Below are 6,099 nucleotides of genomic sequence, written 5' to 3'. Positions count from 1 at the left end.
AAGAGATAAGAGGTTATAGAGAGAGAGAGAGAGAGAGAGAGAGAGAGAGAGAGGGTTGACTATATTGTGAACTTGGTAGAAAGATGATGTTTCAAGAAAGTTTTATTTATTTCAAAGAAAGCCGCTACATTTAAATATTGGTATGCAAGTGTGTCAAATTGCTCCTACTTGCTATTTAAGGATTATATTAACAAGATTGGTTGCAAATCTTTATTGAAATTTGAAAGAACATAATAAAATAGCGACACACATTTAATCTAAAGAAATACCATATGCATACCATCTACGTTATATAATGGCATCTTTGTTGACGTGCCCATCGTATAGAGCATGTGTATACTTGTATAGAAAAGTTACCGTTAGAATATTCGTTCGTATAAAAGACTGGTATAGACTGATAGGGATGTTTCTATACATATGTATTATGTATACAAAGAGCTAGCAAACCTGATTAGCTACTAACTGTTCCATGAGGCTCAACAAAAGGAAGTCTAACTTCTATATAACATAAATACTCAATAAGTAAATAATATCCGAGTAATTCTTTTTGTAAACTTGTTGCATTTGCCATTGTCAAGCCTATTGTGTGAGACTTTCTGGAACGTCCCCCCTTGCCGGCCTTCGATAACGAGTTTGTTGTTAGGTAGGCCGCATATTGAAGGCATAATAACAAAAAGTTGCTATGCATGAGAAAGACTGCATATGCTGAGAATCAAAAAGTTTTCATTCTTTTTGTTGTTGATACGTTTGGTTCCTTTACCCCCCGAAGTTATTTCATTTTTGAAAAAAATTATAGCGGACCATACACAATACCCCGTAAACACCGAAGAACCATAGGTTGGTTTACACTCGTATAAAACAGTTAACGTTAGATTATCTTTATCGACGATTGTATATAATATTATTATAGTTAGGGTGAGAAAATATATAGGTGTACTAATTTATTATAAGATTTTAGTGTATACGTTAACCAGTCGCATTTGTTATTATAGTTACTATATTATACTTGTCAACTAAACACTTATTTGACATTTTAGAGATTTAAAACTAAACTCATGACTTTATACATCCTATTTATTAGTCATGAAATCAACAGAAAATAATTATTTAAGTTAATATATACTTCAATTATATAAAACTATTGAGTAATAGCCTCTGTTTAAATGTCCTAGATATCTAAAACCATTATTACTAACCCCATTTGTGTGGGAATGAAGTACGAGCGTTCAAAATTTAGACTCATTCAAGAGTAAGAACTCTAGCAAAATATGGTCTATTCGAACTCTATTTATGTACACATATCCAAACTCTTTAACCTATTTTCTTTTAATTTCTTTATATACGGTTGGTTACGGATAATGTTGTAGAAATCATTAGGCGTTAGTCAGACGGTTGGGTAGGGATTGTCGATTAATCAAGATTAGTAGGGACTAGTCATGATTAGTCGGATTGAAATTTATATGTAATTTTTCAAATATATATACATACTTATACCAAATTTATATATAAAATTTTCAATGTTGACCGATCTTGACCAAATAACGATTAATCAGCAACTATATGGTGGGGTAACGACTACGACTAGCGATTAATCGGGGATTAATCGACACCAAAAAGGACTTTTTACAACCACGATTGTGGGTCACATATGTTTCTAACTGAGAGAGAAAGCCAAAGCATTAAGGGATTTACGGCGATATATGAGAGGAACGGAGAAAAACTCGTGATTACAGTCTTTGTTTGTCGGGGCGAGCACTCTCTTTTCTTTGTCAAATTTCGTCTCTTTCCTATCGGCGAGTTCCGACCCCATTGTTTAAAATTTCTTCATCCAAGCCCCAATTCAGGTCTTTAATTTGAACTAAAAGTTTTATATCAACTAGTGTAGCCAGGTACTGACTAACTAAGCAACCTCTAAAGCAACTATAGAAAAGAGAGAAGATATGTATAACGGAGAAGAAGAGATTATATAGCATATGGTTCAATTAAAGTGGGTTGGGTAAAACAAACAATAATAAATGATCTAAGAATATTGATCATGTTAAATAAGATTTAATATAACAATTATATTTGTTTTTAATTAATAATAGAGTAAGACCGGCAGGCATAAGTATCTCATTAAGTTGTAATGTTTTAAAAGGCTTTAGAGTTTTTATAAGATAACTTGTTGACCAAGTTAGGTTAGTAATATAAATACCTCAACTAAGTTATAGTACGTATTACAAAAGTTATTGTAATTAGGTTTTTTAAGATATTTGTTTTCTTAGCTATAATAAAAGTCAGTTTATTTTTATTTTATGTTTTTCGTTAATTATCGTTTATCAATCTTGAATTGGTATATGAACCTGGTTCAAGAAAGGCAAAATAACAAATCAGGTGTTTCGATCCAAGTAGCGACCACATGCCGACCTGCAATCATCAACTGAGCATTAGGGGATCGCAAGTTTGCACCACCAAGAAGAGAGAGTGCAGAATAAACCACCTATTCACCTTGTGTTATATCATCGTTTTGGTTTGGAGAGGTATTAAGTGCAAGATTGCTTAATGTTTGCTTACAAAGTTAAGAGATATTTTTTATCCTCATTCTTCGACACGGTTTGATGTGGGGAAAAAAGAATATTATTCATAGAATTATCATTATTGTGTGCTGGTGTATTAGAAAGACTTGGAATGAGACACTTGGAATGAGACTATTTTCTCAAATAGGAGGTTAAGGTGGACTTGATATTGGGGGATCGATGATTAATTGTTTAGTTTTCTTTCTCTCCGTTGGAAAGATGCAAAAAATTGCATGTTATGTCACGATCTCCATATTAAAGGCCATATGTTGGTTTTTGCTAATAAATTTACTTGATTGTGAATTTAAAGCCATACTGCAACGAGTGGCAAATATTGCATCTTCTCTATTAAGTTATTGATATTTTTTCTGCCTACCTAATTCAATGCATTATTTAATCCATCGTGTTGCCCATAAGCTCCAGTGCACTATCACTACAACTACGCCACTTGTGACACTAAAACCTGCTGTCGGTTTTCATTATCATCGCCACTATCACCAAAACATTGAAACGCCTTTGAATTCAGGCAGTCTCGAAAGTCAGGTTAACACATGGTCATTGTTTTTAATTATGGTATAAGCCGCAAAATTAAAATCGTTTACAACTCGTCTATGGTATATATAATTATAACTAGTGTTTTTCCTTGCGCGTTGGCTGGGCAGTTCGGTAAAACACAGGTAGTGGTAAAACACAAACATTGATACGGCAAGTTGACGCGAATTCGGCTGGTTGCCGATTCTTGCTGTAAAGCCCCGTTACCGGTAGCCCTACTTTGGTGTTTGATTTACTCATAAACATAGTTCTACAAATCAGAGTTAATTAAAACTTCCGCGGAATAATAATAATAATAGTCAACCATTCATTACAAACATTCTTAACTTGTCTTTAAAACATAACATAAATGATAATATCAAAACATCACGACAAATCTTCAGATGTCAGCCTCTTCGATCTTGCCATGTGCCCGCCTCAAACCAGTTGTCTCAACCTGTTAACCTGCGTGCATACTAAAAGTCAGCTACGCTGAGTGAGTTCTAGTTAATCACATAACTTACTTTACATACACATATACGTACCCAAAGGTACGCATTACATACTTAACATGTCCATCGTTCTTACATATACATTCATAACTAACCTTACGTTATAAAGAGCATTCGCCCTACATACCTCGGATATTACTAGGGTCTGGTACCCTCCATCCTCGAATATTATTAGGGTCCGGTACCCTTTCTTCCATACCTCCATAGCATACTTTCTATATACATAATCGTAACGTTTTGTACGTACATACATCATTCATTCTTCATCTTACAACATATATATAACATCAAACCATTTCCTGGCAGTACATGCAATTCCGAAGATCGTTCATGTACCGACAAAAAATCATTCATACATTTCACATAATACATATATGGCATACGCTTATCACTTAGGATCACTACTAGAAAAAAGGGCTTCCATGACACGAGCACAATGACATGCGTGATTTATGACGCGCAATTGTGCCAGTCATTAAAACAATGTCATAATTTTTGAAAATTATAAGATTTTTGACACTCATTTTAACTAGTGTCATAAATTGCAAATATAAATTTGCGTGTCATCCATGCCTGTCATCTTTCACTCAAAAAATTTTTCACTCAAAAAGTTAAAACTCTTTTAACATCCCCAATGTATAATAACCAAACCCATTTTATTTGACCTAATAAATTATACCAAAACCCACCGTTCTTTCTCTCTTCCCTCAAAACTCTACCCCCCTCATATCTCTCCTTTCAGCCAAGAACACCGGAATCCAAACACCACGGCCGGCCATGGAATTCATCACGAACGTCTCAAATCGTGCGATGTCATTTTACACCTGATCTCTACTTCCGCCTCAGATTATTCCAGATTATGGCGCGGCTGGTGAGGCGCGACCGACCACCGCCGGTATCATCACCAACGCAACCACTATCTAATCCTAATTACTACATCAGGAGGTACGATTTTAAAATTTTCTCTAATCGTTACAAAATATATGTTGACATCTTTGAAATTTCCGTACAGTTTGACCCTAATTACTTGGATTTGCTAAATTTCTTTATCTTTACATATGAGATATGAAGAACTGAAATAACGATTTTGATTCGAATTCGACGAAAAGAATAAGAACTGAGTTTATATATTACAAAGTTGATGCTGAATTAGCTCAATTATGAGTACAATTTGAGCCCTAAGTACTTTAATTCACTTGATTTTTGAAGTTATTAAGCTTGCACTACTTGACTTCAGTAGGGTTGGAGATTATGAACTTGAATAGTAAATAAGTGATTCACAACCAAATACAAGTTTGGATTTAAAGAACACGGTGAAAGATAACTCTTTGTATCCTAAAATACAGTTTAGTTTAGGGATAGCAAAATCGGTACTGATTTGGTACCGTCGGTACCGAATCTGTACCAAAGTTTTAAGTTTCGGGATCAGTACGGTACCGGTATTTCTCGATTTTTTAGAACCGAATATTTCGGTACCGGTACCAAGAATTTCCGATTTTCGGGATCGGTATTTTCGGGACCGGTACCGGTCAGTACCGTTCATCCCTAGTTTAGTTGTGTTTACTAGAAGTTGGTGAAACCGAAACTTATGATACTATGATTTACAATTGCAGACATACTACTATTGAGGTTGTTGATCCTTGGTAGTTGGTACACTGCTAATTGACAATATCGTTTTTCTTCAAAAAGAGGGGTCGTAAAACGGATCCTGTTGTTATCTGGTTGACCGGAGGACCGGTATGCAGCAGTGAGCTTGCACTCTTTTATGAAAATGGCCCTTTGAAAATTCAAAACAACGGTTCTCTTGTCTGGAATGAATATGGATGGGATCAGGTAACATTATTATTAATTTATCTATTTGTTGATTTCCCATTACTTATTTAATCTGTATGTTTTTAAATTTTAATAACTTGTGATATAAGTGCACAACATTATATGTTTGTTGGCATCCAGGCATCCAACCTATTGTTTGTTGACCAACCTATTGGAACCGGATTTAGTTACAGCTCAGATAAACGAGACATTCGACACAACGAGCAGCGCGTGAGTGATGACTTATATGATTTATTACAGGTTTGTTTTCTATTTGACTATTTCAGTGTGTTGTTAATATATGTAATTATGCAACTATGCATAATGTCTGTTTGGTTACTTTGATTATGTTATAATTTAGGCCTTCTTCAAAGAGCATCCGGAATTTGTGTAAAATGACTTTTATATAACCGAAGAATCATATGCCGGTCACTATATTCCTGCATTTGCTGCTAGAGTCCATGAAGGAAACAAAGCTAAGGAAGGAATCCACATAAACCACAAGGTTTTTTTTTTTTTTTTTTTTTTTTTGCATAATGGTTTTATTACAAATATGGTTTTTATGACACTAACAATAAAAATATCAATTGTATAAAATCAAATTTGTGTAACTTAGAATTTCAAAGGAGTCAAATAACCTCAGAAATTATATAAATGGAAAAAATGTAAAAAAGTATTAATATGTGAGA

The 6,099-nt window shown here is 34.2% G+C and overlaps 1 long non-coding RNA gene across 1 annotated transcript; it reads left to right on the top strand.

Annotated features, from left to right (window-relative positions):
* The first annotated feature begins 5,335 nt into the window (after positions 1-5,335).
* Positions 5,336-5,896, top strand: LOC143582108 (uncharacterized). Its single transcript, XR_013143931.1, has 3 exons — positions 5,336-5,431; positions 5,552-5,671; positions 5,772-5,896. It is a non-coding gene; the product is annotated as an uncharacterized LOC143582108 (long non-coding RNA).
* The last annotated feature ends 203 nt before the right edge of the window (positions 5,897-6,099 follow it).

This window comes from Bidens hawaiensis, unplaced genomic scaffold (genome assembly GCF_021521415.1).
Source record: "Bidens hawaiensis isolate Kalapana, Puna unplaced genomic scaffold, B.hawaiensis_p1.1 tig00031452_1, whole genome shotgun sequence".
NCBI classification, from domain to species: Eukaryota; Viridiplantae; Streptophyta; class Magnoliopsida; order Asterales; family Asteraceae; genus Bidens; species Bidens hawaiensis.
The sequence above is the reverse complement of the archived record's forward strand: the minus strand, read 5'-3'. Positions and strand labels throughout refer to the sequence as shown.